An 18,042-nucleotide genomic window follows, 5' to 3' on the forward strand; every position below is an offset into this window, starting at 1 on the left:
ACTTGAAATCCATAACAAGAAACTTGAAATCTCTAATGCCTTAAACAAAAATTTTACGTATTCATACAATTGTTTTCACACACTCACACTCAATCGCATGGACAGAACATTAGGCTTTCAAAATAATATACAGATTTTATCCTTGTATTGGACTAACCAAAGCACCAATCATTTTTTATTGCGACAACAAAGAAAATGCCTGAAAGGTTACCATGCATCGAATGAGAACTACAACACAAGCTAGTAAGATGTTAAATATCATCTGTTGCGTTAAAATCAGCGAAGAACGATGGTACATCTGATCCCCCGTAGCATCCATCGTTTAGCTTGATTTCTTAGCCTGCCATATGTTCCAACAGAAATGTTCTTATCATATAGTTTCATGTATGAAAAGAGATAACATATACCATACAAAGGTCATCTTGTGTGCAAACTCCCAGCAAACTGATCCTATAGATGCCTTAATCTACATATTTCATCAACTTATGTCTATTCTAAAGAAGGTAAGAGTGCTCGGTATTTAAAGTTGTTCTACTCATATTGTGGTCCCTAAACATATAAAAAAGTTATGTGCCACTGTCATCAAAATGTAAAAAACAGGCAGGCAATATGGAAGTTTGGGGATAACAATACCTCAAGCAGAGGGGACCGACAATTAAAGATTTGATTTGGCTTCCTGGTCTGTCTACTAAATCTTCCATCATAAATTTTGTTTTCATTTGTCTTTGCTGAAGACTTACTTTTTCTGTTCACTTCCTTGACTAGCATGTTTACTTCTTGAAGTGGCATGCAATGCTCATTTTTCTTGGTAGAAGATCTGCTTCTATCAGTTGAAACTTACAAACTTGGACCAGACATAGAGATTGCAGAAGATCCTTGATGAAAACTTGTGGATTGGGGCTGCAATCCTGATGAATCATAAATTATGGAATAAATTCAGAACAATGAAACTAAGATTGGAGGAGACACATGGGGAGAATTTCGATTTTTTTTCCTTAAATTACTAGCGATGACATAAATTTTCAACAATAAAGAAGATTTATCTGCTTGAATTGAGGAGTGTCAAATTTAAGCAACCAGCATGTAGGGTTAACAGTACAACAAAATCATACCAACTACTACTGCTGCTTGAAACTTTTCTCTCATGATTCTAACAAATTTGAACAAGCCATTTGTTCTGTTCAACTCATTAATCAACTCTTTGATGCCATTCAAGGGCGGATCAAAATCCAACACTTAAGATCATAAGAAGAAATTAAAATAATATGTTAGAATAGCACCAATTCGGAATACAATTAATACAGAAGGAGGAGATTACTTACAGGAGTAGGCGTCATCTGCATGTCGAATGGTAAAAGAATATTCTTGCTTTGGATTTTCTATATCCTTATCATTGAATGTGAACCTCACCCCTAGAAAAAGAGAAGAGCAAGTGATAATGTAACAGAGGAATTAAACGGATTCTAAATGCCGTGCAACAAAACTACATTACTTAGCATGACCACCTTCTGTCTTAAAATCAAGAACCCGGTTGTACCATGAAATGGCTTCATGTGTTTCTCCATTTTCTTCATGGCATAACGGTCCTTAAGCTTTTTGGGGCTATGGTGGGGATCAATCCAACTTAATTTTAGAAAATGTCGAATTTTAAAATAAAAAAATAAATATTTTAGGAGTCACCATCGACCTTTGAGTTAGGTAGTTCAAATACCTAAAAATACATTTTAAAATAATTTTAAGAAAAATAATTTTAAAAAAATAAAAAATGATCTGCTTTAACCAGAAATTCATATTGAAAAGGGTTCGGGAGTCGATTACGTGTAGGGAAGGATTAGCATTCCCACAACTCTCGAAATTGGTACCTAAACGATTATACGTCATTCGAATGTTGAAATTGGCAAATTTGAATATACATTTAAATTATGATATTTTTTTCCTAATAAATTAAAAAGGTATATTATTTTGTACGAACAGTCCTCGAAAATACCTTCCCAGTTAGTTAAGGGGTATTTTTATGGATTTCTCGTTCAAAATAATACTTCCCTAGAGTTTTTTAGACACAACGAATATATAAAATAGATAAAAATACAAAAGGATAAAAAAACACTTAAAAATAAAATATATTATTTTATTCGAGCAATTCCTAGATACACACTCCTTGTAAGTTAAGGGGCGTTTCCATAAATTCCTCGTATAAAATAATATTTGAAAATATTTTCAACCAGCAAGAATTTTACAAACATGTAAATTACGGATTAAAATAGTAAATACGACAACTTTAGGGAAATTAAGGAAACTATTACAAATTAAATAAATAAAAAAGCATATAATACAAGAACCAAATATTGCAAGTACCAACAGTGTAATAAACCCATACGTTTGGGACCAAAATGAACAAATTCAATATTACATATAAAAAATTGAAGCAATTAGAAATGCATAGCTCATGGTGACCAAAAATGTAACATGCACTGAACATAAGGGAAAAATCATAAACTTTCATAACATATAACCATGGATTAAAATTACAACTTTACAAATTCGAAGGCCCATCCGAGTAATTTTCCCAAATAATATCAGTTATACATAATGTGACTAAAACATAAAGATAACCAAATACAGAAGTTAAAACATAAAAATAAAAACCCACGCTCAGTGACCAAATTAAAATCCATAAAACTTGAAAGGACCCCCTAGTGATTTACCAATGTGCTAAACTGATGCAAGGCTAACCCCTTAAAACGCCAGCGTTCTGGCTTGGGTATATATACCCAAGCCATAACCGAAAACACCCCACCCCCTTCATTTTCCTTCTGTTTCTCTCTCTAAAAGAGATAACTCTCTCGCCCCTCTTCATTCTCTCACCAGGGGAAGGTCGGTAGCCTCCGACCACCGTCCATCAGAGTCTGTTACCTTCCACGACTACCAATGTTCTAAAAACCGCCCTAAAACGAAGCTCTTCACACCCAAAACCTGAAAACGAACCTCATACCCCTTAAAACCAAACCTATTATCCTAGATCTAAGAGAAACGATGGGTTACCTTCAGTTTTTTTAAGGCTTTCCTTCTCTTTCCGGTGCCGAGCAAAGGATTCAGGTTTGGTGGTAAGTTTACTTTTCCTCTTTTTTTTTCTTTTTTGAAATGTTTTTTTTTATTTTTTTTGTTGTTGCTACTTCTCTTTTTTTTTCCGAAACCACTCCCCAAATATATATATTTGGTTGCTTTATCTTTCTCTATCTTACATGTGTTACTTCCGAGAGGATTTTGATGTGATTACCTAGGGATTGTTCCCCCTTTTTTATTTGGGTTTTTACTTGATTTGCTTGATTGACTTTGGTGAAGGCGACCGACTGAAATGTCTCTGGCAGGAGCGACAGTGGCGGGAGCAGCAGGAGATAACGGTGGTGGTAGTATTGACTCTTTAGAGTTAGGGTTTTAAACCTAGGGTGTTATTGGTTCGAGTCGGGTTGTAATCGAGTCAGATCCTCTTGGGTACTGCAACTGGGTTTAAAGTTGTTGGGCTTTAGTTCAGGCCTGGTGATGTCTTGTGGGCTTTGGGTTTGGGTCATATGACCCTTTGTAATTACCCCAATTGGCCTATTATAATTGTACCTGTAAATAAGATTTAATTATTTAATAATAATAATAATAATGATAATAAAAATAATAACAGGACAAAAACCATTATCTACAGCTGCCCCTATTTGCTCATTCTTGTGTCAATAAGAATAAGGCAAAGATGAAGAGACAATGAGTTTTCGTCCAATCGACTTCATGCTTTGAAATCTTATGATAGATCTATTCCATTGTTTCCCCAGGGCAATCAAATCAACAAACGTTGACTCGTTCCACTGTTCTTCGTGAAAAATTGAATCGATGTTGATTTGCTTCATTGGTTTCTGGAAGAACAAATCTGAAAAAAGAAAAATATGCTCTACTACTCTTTATGGGAGATCAGACTCGAGAAGAATTTTGATCTACTTCGCTGCTCTTCAAGGAAGATTGGATTGAATTTGATTTGCTTCCCTGCTTTTCAAGAAGACCAAATCTGATAAAAAAGAAAAATATACTCCATTACTCTTTATGGGAGATCAGACTCGAGAAAAATTTTGATCCACTTCGCTGCTATTCAGGGAAGATTGAATCATACTTGATTTGCTTTGCTGCTCTTCAAGAATATCAAATCTGAAAGAAGAAGAATATGCTCCGCTACTCTTTAGGTGCTCGAGAAGAATTTTGATCCACTTCGCTGATCTCCATGGATGATTGAATCGAACTTGATTTGCTTCGATCCTTCTTCAGGAAGACCAAATCTGAAGGATTAGATTCTGATAGAATTTTTGAAACCATCAAATATGGGAATCTGCCTTGGCTCGAGTGTCATTTGAACATCCCTATTTTAGGGATTTTGAATTGGTTACTTCTATCTTGAGGTTTCAATATTTTCAATATTCAATTTTCTTTTAGGAAACTTGTAGATACTTAATTACATTTGTATCATGCATTTATGATGACATGATCCTATTTATGCCTGAAATGTGTGCAATGAATCAATTTTAGTGTATTTTCTTTTTCGAATGAGAACCCACTCTACTGGTCGTCTTGTAACTCGGCTTCTTTTCGGGTCTAGAAAACACGACCGTTACCCAGCTGTCAACTTGATCCCATATTCTTTTGTGATACATGATCTTGGTTAAAACTATTCCAAGGTTTTAGTTTCTTGTATCACGTCATCATGCAAGCTTACAGGTTAAAACTATTGTCAGCTTCAGAACACCTGAACTTTTCCAAAACTTTTTGCATAATTATACACAATGATCTCATGTATTTCAAGTTAAACTACATGTTTTTAACTTTTATAGGCATCCTCAAATATCAATAGTACAAATGCTTTTGAACTGACACGCCACAAAGTGACTCAAGTGTAGCTTCTGTTAAACGGATATTGAGAGTTTTGATATTGCGTAATGGTTCGAAGTATTGAATCTCATATGCACTAAATATCTTTCATGGTTGCTATAATCGAGACTCCTTAATCTTCAGTCCTAATACTAATCACCACTTGAGGTTGTTACCCAACCCAGGAACTTTTTAATCTTTATAATGAATCGAGGACCTTCACCAAGCACGAAACCTGAATTTGAATGACACTCAAGCCGCCCTTTGCGGGTTTTCAACTTATGACCTCATTTGGTTTCAAGACATCCTTTTGATATTTTCATCTTAAACCCTCCTTTTATTTATTTTCTTTTTTTCCTTTTTCTTTTCCTTTTTTTGTTCTTTGTTCTTTTTTTTTTTTTTTCTATTTTTTAAGGCAAAATATCTCTTAACCGCATCAGAGTTCACTGGGTAGGGTAATTTCAACCCATCAATCTCAGTAAGAACCAGGGCTCCTCTAGAAAAAGCTTTCTTTACAACATAAGGTCCTTCCCAGTTTGAATCCATTTCTATCGGAAGTCATTTTGAAAAGGTAGGATCCTTCTAAGCACCAGATCTCCTTTATGGAACTCTCGGAGGTGAACTTTCTTATCATGTGCTCATATCATGCACTTCTGGTACAGCTGACCATTACAAATAGCTTTCAATCTCTTTTCTTAAATCAAATTCAATTGATCATATCTGTCTTGTACCCATTCTGCCTCATCTAGATTTACCCTTGACTAAACTCGAAGTGAGAGAATTTCTACCTCAATGGGGAGGACAGCTTCCATCCCGTAGGCTAAAGAAAATGGAGTTTCCCCAGTCTACGTCCGTACTAAAGTTTGATAAGCCAATATAGCAAACGATAATTTCTCATGCCAGTTCTTATAAGTCTCTGTCATCTTATTTGTAAGCCTTTTGATGTTCTTGTTAGCCGCCTCTACTTCCCCATTCATCTTCGGGCGATAAATGGTGGAATTATGATACTTTATTTTGAACTGCTAATTGTCTGATTTTATCATCTTAGTGTTTAGATTCAATGCATTGACAGAGATAATCCTCTCCGGTAGGCCATATAAATAGATGATTTCCTTTTTTTAAGAATTTGTACACTGTTGACTGACTGACGTTTGCATAGGAAATCGCTTCTACCCATTTGTTAAAATAATCTATCACAATAAAAATGAAGTGATGACCATTTGAAGCCTTGAGCGAAAATTTTCCAATAACATCCATGCGCCATATAGAAAATGGCCACGGGGGTGTCATTACGTGCAACAGGTGAGGAGGAATATGTCCATTGGTTGACCAGTAATACCCAAATCTCATAATTTATCTAGCCATTGCATGTCCATTGGCATAGGTACCACATACTCCTTCATGAACCTCTTCAAGAATTGTTTTAGCTGCTTGACGTCTACGCATCTCAATAGGATCTGATCCAGGCTTTTCTTGTATAGGATCTCACCATCGAGTGCATACCATGATGACATTCTTCTAAGAGTTTTATTTTCATTCTCGGTCGCCTGTTTAGGATAAATCTGATATCTGATGTAACACCCATAACCCGTATAATTATACCTATACAGATTATAGATGTCACCTGAATTTCTAAAAACCATTTTCCAATTCAAAAGGGATTTAAAATTTATTTTCTTAAAATGGTAAATGATATTATAAAAATATCATATCATATAAATTATGTTTTATTGTAACCAATTTAATTCAAAAGATTTTTTTAAATGAATAGTGAACAGTACCCATTAATAGTGAATTGTGTACAGTGACGATGAACAGTAGGGGAATCAGTACCCCAAAATCATTCTGGATAATTTTTCTTAAAACCGAGGTTACTGTTCATGATACAGTAATTGCTACTATCTAAAATTTTGCTTAAAAGTACATATAAACTCATAAAAATTAACCTTTCATCACTATAAAAATTTCTAAAATTTATTCAACAAATAAATTGAACATTTTCAAATTACATGCCACTATCTAAAATCAAATTCCATCGTAGGATGTCTTACTGATATTGAAATATACCTCTCGATGCTTGATGTCACTTTGAACTCTTTAATCCACTATTGGCTTTATACCTACGCGTGAAAATCATCACACGCTAAGTATAAACTTAGTGAGACAATTAAAACATTTAACAGTGCAATACAATTCATGCATGATTTTCAATGTCAAAATCGAGTTTCCATAAAATCATTTTACTAACATAACCAATATTTTACCATGATCAAAATATAAAATCCCTTACCATTTATCCCTAAGCTCGTAAGCTTATTTTACCAAAATACTTACCATTTAATTCCATAAGCTCATAAGCTTATTTTATCAATATACTTGCCATTATTCCATAACCATATACCATAGAAAATAACCATAAACAATAGACAATAGCCCAATATACAACCCTGAGGACCCTGGGTACACGAGTCAAATACTTGCACCGTAGTGCAATCCCAAATATAAACCCTGAGGACCCTGGGTACACGAGTCAAATACTTGCACCGTAGTGCAATCCCAAATATAACACATAAGGTCTTGTCCACCATTTGTACTAGGTATCCTTAAGTACAGTTCCCGAATATGACACATAAGGTCGTGCCCACCATATACACTAGGTATCCTTTAGTGTATTCCCGAATATGCAGCCTACTGCTGGACTCTATGGCATGCCAACTATACCCTGTCCCTCAATGACTTACTTGGGAGTACAATCTATTTTATTTGATCCATCCATGGCAAAGTATATTATCAATATTTAATAATGGGGCAGTTCATACCCAAAATAACATTCATGATAAAAATCATATATGTTCATGATAACATCATATGCAAAAATCAGTGATCAATGCATTTTATTTTCAACCTTTGACATATTTAGAATATATCAAATATATGATAAATGACATAAATATCATGTCAACATAAACAAGGTCGACTTATCGCAAGTCTTCCTGATGATGTATAAAACATCCATGTATAATGTCATGCATATATTGCACTCACCTTGACACTTTATAATTTTTCCAAATATTTGTGCCTCACTATGTTCCACAATAAACCCTTTTTATACTTGACTTGCTTCAATCCCAAATCAATCATAATCTATATAAATCACAAATTCATAATGATACATATGTTAGTATTGTACTAACATAAACATATCCCAAAAATAACTCCATAATATATTTGGAACTCATATTCTACCAAATACTCAGTACTTAACAATTCCTTTTAACATTGGAACCAACTTTTCCAATTTACACAACAACCCATCGATTTTCTAGAATTCAAACAACTCGCACTACCTTTAAAGAATCAATATTCTGTATTTATATACAAACTAGAATTCAATTTCGATTCTTGCATTGAAAACTAGACTCGAATACGAATCTATCCATATAAAGAACTCCTTCTAATTCATTCTGTACAATTTATGGTGAATTTTCAAAGTTGACCAACAGAATCTGTTTTGCAGAATCTGCTGTCCGATTTTTGTGACCTTTCCTTGGTTAAGAATTCATATCTTTTTGTACACACCTTGCAATCGATCCCCTTTTATTTTAAACAAAACTATATCAATATATGAACACAATATATAAAAATAACCTCCAAATTATTTTTATATAATTTCTTGTGAATTTTCGAACCTACTGCCATATTCAAAATCCAAACTGTTTTCTTTAACTTCATTCTTAGGTTCTTCATCAATTCTTACAATCAATTCTTTAAAATCACTTAATTCTTCAAAACCCATAAAACACAAGAATCAAAATCCCCTTCATCAACTCAAGATGAACTTGAACATGAAACCCTGGTAATATTCATGTCAAAATGTAGAGAATTGAACGTAGAACATTTTTCCTAATCACACCGAGTCTAATTCTCAAGAAATAACTTCAAAATTAAAACTAAAGATGTTTACCTTTATTGCGATGAAGAAGAAGCTGAAATGTTCCCCCATTATTCTTATTCTAATGTTAATTATATCTAGCACATGCTTAATATAATATCATAATGGAAAGTTTTTTCCATTCCATAAGAATTTCAATTTTTGCCCTTAATGAATTTCCATATTCACCATAAAACCAAGCCATCTGATCATTATCATAATACAAAGTCAAATATGAATTAATTTGACTTTGACCTACGAAAATGCCAAGAAATTTTCATAACTTGCGTTTTAGTCACTAAATTCCACCGTTTCGGTTAAATCTAAAAAATTGCACAATTCCAAACCAAATTTCTCTGATCCAAAATATTAAAATAATATTTCCAACCATTTTATAACATCCTTAAAATTTTTGTAAAATTCCAATTCGATCGGAATTACCGATTCCTTATCGGACTTTAACCCTTTCTAATTTTTCTTTACTAAAATTCCAAATCCATAAATATGATTTCTATAAAACCCCACTCTCAAGAGTAAACCATCTATTTATGGTATAAAATTCTTTTTAGGAAATTATCACTTAATTCCCTAAACTTTTTCCCAATTATTCTACTTTAACCATCAAACTTTCAAAATTTTCATTTTGGTCATTGTCTAAATTTTTTTTGGGTATTACATCTGATGTATTGCAAGATATCACACTATCAAGGGTTCTGATATGATCTCGATTATGATTTTCGAATCATATATGTGAATGGCCGATCGTGATTCTAGTAAGAACTTTGCAGTGCTTTGATTGAAGACTGAAAATGCATAAACAATGTTATAAGAAGGGAAATATGTATATATATAAATATGTGTATGAAAGTAATGGAAATGAGAGAATGAAGTTGAAGTGGATTGTAAATAAAAGAAGAGTGGTGGTGATAGTGGTTGAATGGATGTAACGAAAATGGTAAAGGATGTTTGTGGTTGGTGTGGAGAATGATAGTAATTCAAAGGATGGATTGTGACCCTCTAACTATATATGAGTTAGGAACCAACAATATAATAAAGATGGAATCGAAGTGATAGAGGGTGGAATGCAATCCACTAGCTATAGTAGAGCTATGAACCAACGCTATAACAAGATGGAATGGTTGAAGGCTTCAAAACCGACAAGAAACCGATAGAGTTCTAATCCAAGAACTAAAATGAAAGCAACCTTTCAAAGAGTTTATTATGCAAAACGTTCTATGTACAAATGCAATGGAGGTCATTCTTCTTATCCTTTGATGCTGGCCAGGTATATTGAAATGGATGAATTAAGCTTTAATTTGAGATAATTTCAGCCTTAATTCTCCAAAAAGGAGGGTGACTCTTGGGCTACCTGCTTTGCTTGCAAATGGAAGAAAAGAGGATAAATGAGTCTAGGATAATGTGGACATCCTACATGTCCAAATCACATTGTCTCTTCAAATTCCTTGTTGATTTTATCACTTAATTTGATGATTAAATGAAATAAAATCAGCCTTCATTTCTTGTTCCTTGGTAGCATGTGAATAGCCTTCAAAGAATGAAAAGTAAGACTTGAATAGGTGAATTATGAAGGATTGAATGCATTGTCTCTCGAAGAATATGAACAGCCTAGAAAATATGAAAAGAATTCATCCTTGAATTCTTTGAATAGAAGCATTAAGATAGTATTCAATTGCTTGTCTCTTGGTACAAGATAAAAGGACTCTTCCTTGGCACAAACTCATCCAAATAATCCATGCATGAAATTCCCGTAATGAAAATTCCAGCCTGCACTATCTTCAGTAAATCGATTATATCTCAAGCTCCCGATATTGGATTGGGGTGATTAAAAAGGCATTGGAAAGAAAAGAGATAGAGTAATAATGTCCAATTGATTGTTGGACCCAAAAAAGTCTGTATCAAATCCAGAAGTGGAAGACATTCTGACTGATAATCTTGCATCTGTTGAGACTGTTCAGCTTCCCTATTGCACCTAAACATAAAGATAAACTTTTTTCAATCATAACATGTAAATATGCATGGGATAGTTAAGAGTTAGTTTGATTAATGAAATAGTATTATTCAATGAACTAACTTTATTCAATGAACTAAATGCATGAATGAATTAGTTTATTAAATAACTAGATGCATAAATGAACTACTTCCCTAAATGAAATACATGCTTAAATGCAATGCATGCTTTATGAACAACATACTTATTAAATGAATTGAATGTCATGAAACTAATAAAACTCATGAAAATTCATGCAATGAATGATATCATATGATAAGCATATCCTAAGAGGTAAATACAAACATATGATAAAATATAGTGCATAAATGAGCAGGTATAGGACGAAGTAAGGTAGAACTCCCTTTGAATCATCCTGGTGAACTTCAATGGTTTAATCAATCAAGAAAAAAGTTAGGGCTGATTGGATCACATCATTCCCTCCCTCTTTACAATTGTCCCCAAATCGACGCTTGCTACAAAGGAAACATTCTCGACTTCCTCTAGCTGGGAACTTCTTCATTCTTGTTTTGCACAAATACCATTCTTTGGAATTAGTTTTTCTTGCTTGTGCACTCATTTTTCATCCAATCCAAATAGGTATATGTTCTTTGCACTCCTTCTTTGTGTTCCTTTGAATCATCATGAGGGTGGATGGAAAGCTTTGACCTTTGAACTCCTTCAGGTAGGTAGGTTACACCTTCTCCTTTAATCTTTGTGCCCTTCCATATTATGAACCCTGAATAAATTGATAATGCCCATTTCATCTCTTTGAATCAATCATCATAAAAAAGAGAAATTCCATGAATCAATGTTCTACAAAGTAAATCTAATTTAGAACATGGAACATTGTTAATAAAATGAATGAACATAGAAAATTCATGAAAGTTCATGAAGGGAAGTTGGCCCTTGAAATTATCAAGAATCAAATTCATTGAAACTTCCCTTTTATGAGGTTCTTCGAATGGATAGAGTAAACTTGGAATTTCAATGAACACGTCTCTTGGAATTTCAAGCGATTCAACCTTTGAAACTTCAAGTGTCACTCATTTTGGAACTTCAATGGACATGATTCTTGAATCATCATTTTGTAAAGGTATGACTCTTGGAATATCCTGTAAATCAAGAGAATGAGTGGGAAGAAAAGATTGGTTAGTAGAAAACATATTTTCCAACTTTTCACTTTCTTTTCTCTCACTTTCAAGCTTCTTTTGAACTATCTCTTCAATACCACATTCTTGTTTTTCAATGTGCTCATTTTCACTCTCAATTCTCTTTTCAATGCTCTCAATGTCTTTTTCAACTCTTGTTTCTTCTTCTTTTTTACAAACACTTTCATTTTGTAGTTGTTCTTTCAATTGTGTTTCTTTGACAAAATTATCAAAACACACATGAAGACGAGATAGACTTTTTGAATTGAAAGATGCAAAATTCCTTGGCTCACTTCGCATTGAACTTTTGACATTGATTCTTATTAGAAAATTAGGGTCCTCCTTGTAAGATCTTCTACTGCAATTGGGTGTAGAACTAGAAAAAGATCGATTGTCGTCTCTCCTTTTTAGTTGTGTTTCGATCTTCGATGGACACATTTGTGAACAAGAAGGTCGTTCGATCATTCTCTCTAATTTCTTTGAGATTGGGTCGAGATGCTTTTGAAACAAACTCCTTATCTCTCGTGTCATGGATTGCATTTGCAAGTTTAGTGCACCACCATCATTTTGGTCGTCACCTTCTGAAATATGAGAATTGTCTCTAGAAGTACGAGACATTATTAGTAATAAAAAATAAAAAACAGACCTCACCAACACAAACCCTCACCAATACACTCCAAAGAAAAAAAATAATGTCACTCCACTCGTGTTTCACTCGGGATGGCTTTTACCCTTGATGTTCACTCTTGCCTTTTACCACTCTTGCTTTACTTTAAAGTTCTTTTGGAACTCCCTTGAGGTTTACAAGGCGTCTCATACACTTCGGCTGAAACAATTGTGGCTTGGTTGGAGAATAATGTGAGTAAAGAAAAAAATGGCTACAAGAAAGAACGAAGATGAAAATAGGTAATGAAATCGTAAAGATAATGAAAGAAACAATGAAACGAATACGAAACCTTCTTAATTTTTTTTTCAAAGATGAAAAGAATTTCTCCCCCCTCTTTAAATATTTTTTTCTTTTTTTTAATATTTATTTTTTTCTTTTTTTACTAACCCGTGAGAGAGAAAACTATAATCTTACTGAATCGATTAGCTTTGATACCAAATGATATGATCTCGATTATGATTTTCGAATCATATATGTGAATGCCCGATTGTGATTCTAGTAAGAACTTTGCAGTGCTTTGATTGAAGACTGAAAATGCATAAACAACGTTATAAGAAGGGAAATATGTATATATATATAAATATGTGTATGAAAGTAATGGAAATGAGAGAATGAAGTTCAAGTGGATTGCAAATGAAAGAAGAGTGGTGGTGATAGTGGTTGAATGGATGTAACGAAAATGGTAAAGGATGTTTGTGGTTGGCGTGGAGAATGATAGTAATTCAAAGGATGGATTGTGACCCTCTAACTATATATGAGTTAGGAACCAACAATATAATAAAGATGGAATCGAAGTGATAGAGGGTGGAACGCAATCCACTAGCTATAGTAGAGCTAGGAACCAACGCTATAATAAGATGGAATGGATGAAGGCTTCAAAACCGACAAGAAACCGATAGAGTTCTAATCCAAGAACTAAAATGAAAGCAACCTTTCAAAGAGTTTATTATGAAAAAAGTTCTATGTACAAATGCAATGGAGGTGCCTATTTATAGTGTTGATAGGCACCATATGAAGAGTTTTTTACAATTAAAATAAAACCACCACCTAAATGCAATTGAATTCAATTAAATGACTTGTCATTCTTCTTATCCTTTGATGACTGGCTAGGCATATTGAAAATGGATGAATTAAGCTTTAATTTGAGATAATTTCATCCTTAAATTCGTCCAAAAAGGAGGGTGACTCTTGGGCTACCTTGCTTTGCTTGCAAATGGAAGAAAAGAGGATAAATGAAGTCATAGGATGAATGTGGACATCCTACATGTCCAAATCACCTTGTATCTTCAAATTCCTTGCTGATTTTATCACTTAATTTGATGATTAAATGAAATAAAATCAGCTTTCATTGCTTGTTCCTTGGTAGCATGTGAATAGCCTTCAAAGAATGATAAGTAAGACTTGAATAGGTAAATTATGAAGGATTGAATGCATTGTCTCTCAAAGAATATGAACAGCCTAGAAAAGATGAAAAGAATTCATCCTTGAATTGCTTTGAATAGAGAATTCATCCTTGAATTGCTTTGAATAGAAGCATTAAGATAGTCTTCAATTGCTTGTCTCTTGGTACAAGATGAAAGGGCTCTTCCTTGGCACAAACTCATCCAAATAATCCATGCATGAAATTCCCGTAATGAAAATTCCAGCCTGCACTATCTTTAGTAAATCGATTATATCTCAAGCTCCCGATGGATTGGGGTGATTAAAAAGGCATAGGAAAGCTAAGAGATAGAGTAATAATGTCCAATTGATTGTTGGACCCAAACAAGTCTGTATCAAATCCAGAAGTGGAATACATTCTGACTGATAATCTTGCATCTGTTGAGACTGTTCAACTTCCCTATTGCACCTAATCATAAAGATAAACTTTATTCAATCATAACATGTAAATATGCATGGGATAGTTAAGAGTTAGTTTGATTAATGAAATAGTATTATTCAATGAACTAACTTTATTCAATGAACTAAATGCATGAATAAATTAGTTTATTAAATAACTAGATGCATAAATGAACTACTTCCCTAAATGAAATACATGCTTAAATGCAGTGCATGCTTTAATGAACAACATACTTATTAAATGAATTGAATGTCATGAAACTAATAAAACTCATGCAAATTCATGCAATGAATGATATCATATGATAAGCATATCCTAAGAGGTAAATACAAACATATGATAAAATATAGTGCATAAATGAGCAGGTATAGGATGAAGTAAGGTAGAACTCCCTTTGAATCATCCTTGGTGAACTTCAATGGTTTAATCAGATCAAGAAAAAAGTTAGGGTTGATTGGGATCACATCAGGTTCCATCTTCTTCTTCTTCTTCAATGTTAAAGCAATGGGTTGGATACTCGTAAGCCTGAATTTTTATGGGCATCATGTTCGAATGCCCGTCTACCTTTAATTTTGCTGCCAAAGTGGCCAAGTCATCTGCCATTTGATTTTCCTCTCTGGGGAGGTAATTGAAGGTTACTTCTTCAAATTCTTCAAAAAATTCCATGACCAATTTATGGTATTCTACAAGCTTGGGATCTTTTATCTCTTATTCTCCCTTGAGTTGGCAAATTACCAGAGCTAGATCCCCATATACCTTGAGCATTTTTACTTTACATTTGACTGTGGCTCTAAGACCTATAACACAAGCCTCGTACACAACCATGTTATTTGTACAATCAAAATTAAGCTAACTGGTGAAAGGATAATGCTCTCCATTTGGTGAGTCCAAGATTGCCCCAATCTGGAGCCCCAAGGTATTTGAAGCACCATCAAAGTTCATCTTCTGATGTTTAGCGGTGGACATAACAGTTTCTTCTATTGAAATAGCCATTAGATCTTCGTTTGGGAAATCAAAGCTCAACGGTTCATATTCTTCAGAAGCCCTACTTGTAATAAATTTTGCTATGGCACTCTTTTTAATCGTTTTATGGTTTACATAATGGATATCAAACTCTGACAACAGGATCTGCCAATGAGTTAATCTTCCAGATAGTCCAGGTAGACCCATCAAATACTTAAAAGGATCGAGTTTGGATATAAGCCAAGTTGTGTGATATAACATATACTGCCCGAGTCTTCGTGTAGCCCATACCAAAGCACATCACAATTTTTTGATTGGCAAGTATATGGCCTCACATTCAGTGAACTTCTTATTGAGATAGTAAATAGCCTTTTCTTTCTTCTTAGTTTGGTCATGTTGACCTAATAAACACCCCATTGAGTTTTCATAAACTTATAAATAAAGAATTAAGGGTTTGCCCAAGATGGGTGATACTAAGATTGGAGTACTTAAAAAAATATCGCTTAACTACATCGAAAGCTTCTTGGAAATCCTCACTCCATGCCCCTGAGTTGTTTTTGCGGAGGAGGCAGAAAATAGGATCACATTTTTCAGTCAAATGCGAGATAAATCGATCAATCTAATTCATTCTCTCCAAGAATCCTAGAACCTCTTTTTGTGTTCTTGGGGGTGGTAAATCTTGAATGGCTTTGAATTTATTTGAGTCTCTTTCAATTCCTTTTTTGCTCACTACGAATCCCAAGAGCTTCCCAGATGTCACCCCAAAGGTACACTTACTTGGATTAAGTTTCAGCTGGCATTTCCTTAGTCTTCAGAAAATCTTTCTTAAATTCTCGACGTGTTCTTCCTATGTCTTGACTTTTACAATCATATCATCGAAATAAATTTCTATTTCTTTATGCATCATATCGTGAAACAACCTTACCATGGCCTTTAATATATCACTCCTACATTCTTCAGTCCAAACGACATCACTTTATAGCAAAACGTCCCCACATACTGATAAATGTTGTTTTTTTCATATCTTCAGGGTTTATTTTAATTTGATTGTAGCCAGAGAAACCATCCATGAATGAGAACAAGGAATTTATAGCGGTGTTATCTTCCAAGGTGTCTATATGTGGCAAGGGAAAATTATCTTTTAGTCTGGCTCTATTGAGATCTCTATAGTCAATGCACATACGAACTTTCCCATCCTTCTTTAGTACTGGGACAATATTTGCTACCCACTCAGGGTACTTGGCCACTTTAAGAAACCCGACATCAAATTGGTTCTTCACTTATTCTTTAATTTTTAGCAGCATCTCGGGTTTCATCCTTCTTAGCTTTTGTTGCACAGGCTTACATTAAGGCTTTATTGGTAATCTTTGTACCACTAACTCTGTATCCAAACATGGCATGTCTTCATATGACCAAGCAAATACATTCTTGTATTCTTGAAGCAATTCAATCAAACTCTCTCGTCCTTCAACAGATAAATAGTGTCAATCTTTACTTATTTCTTATCATAATCTGACCCCAAATTTAAGATCTCAGTAAGCTCCTCGTGAGTGAGAATTTGTTTATCCTCTCTTTCCACCATTTTTAGCAGCTCAAAAGGTAAGCCACATCCCTCCTCATCATTACAATCCTCAACTTCCCCTTGACATATAGGCAGCTCGAAATCAATTTCTGTAACACCCCAACCCGTATCTAACCTGGATCTAAGTCTAAGGTGTCACATTGACTTTTTAAACATTTTTCTTTACAAATTGACTAAAATTTAATTTCACAATTCAAGAAAATGAGTACTTTTCATTTATTTAAAATCAATTGGTTTTACAAAACATATCAAAGCATAATCAACTCGATTCTATTAGTACATGTCAACTATATTTAAAATAATATAATACATATTAATCATTTCTTTTCTGATCTGAACTTCATAAAGGATATGCTTACCTGTCTTGTACCTCTTCGCTTTTCTTCTTGCTTTCTAGAACCTACATATGAAACACTCACACGCTAAGTCGATGACTTAGTGAGGTATATAAAACTTATAATAGAAACTCTAATTCCTAACAATGCATGAATACTTAATATGAATATATCATGCACAAACATCTATCCTTTTATATAACAAATACATACATGCACATATATCATAATCTTTATACTTATCTTTATTATTAATCTTCTTATCATATGATCTTTTATTTAATAGGTGTGCACATCATATATCACATAGATCAATTCGCAAAGAATCAAACATATCATCAAACGGGTTCTACAATTCATCTCATGTCACATAAGAATATACAACATATATATATATATAAAGTATTTATTATTATCTCTGTCTTAGCTCATGTACACATGTGAGAACTAAAGATATGTGAGTACATTGAGGTTGTGCACCTATGTTGTCACCACAGCTCGTATAATTCCACTAAGTGGCATATAAATCTATGTCCCGAAGGACCTGTCCATATGTCTCGAAGGACATAGGTAATCATGTCCATATGTCCCTAAGGACATAGGTAACCCTCGACTCTTGGCATGCCAACTATACCTCTAGCTCTCATTTCACATAACATGGGCATT

The 18,042-nt window shown here is 33.9% G+C and overlaps 1 pseudogene; it reads right to left on the reverse strand.

The window, feature by feature from the left end:
- Nucleotides 1-552: 552 nt before the first annotated feature.
- The window catches only part of LOC120215627, a 43,718-nt pseudogene continuing 26,228 nt past the window's right edge, over nucleotides 553-18,042 (reverse strand).

Source organism: Hibiscus syriacus, unplaced genomic scaffold, assembly GCF_006381635.1.
Source record: "Hibiscus syriacus cultivar Baekdansim isolate YM2019G1 unplaced genomic scaffold, ASM638163v2 tig00110129_pilon, whole genome shotgun sequence".
NCBI lineage: Eukaryota > Viridiplantae > Streptophyta > Magnoliopsida > Malvales > Malvaceae > Hibiscus > Hibiscus syriacus.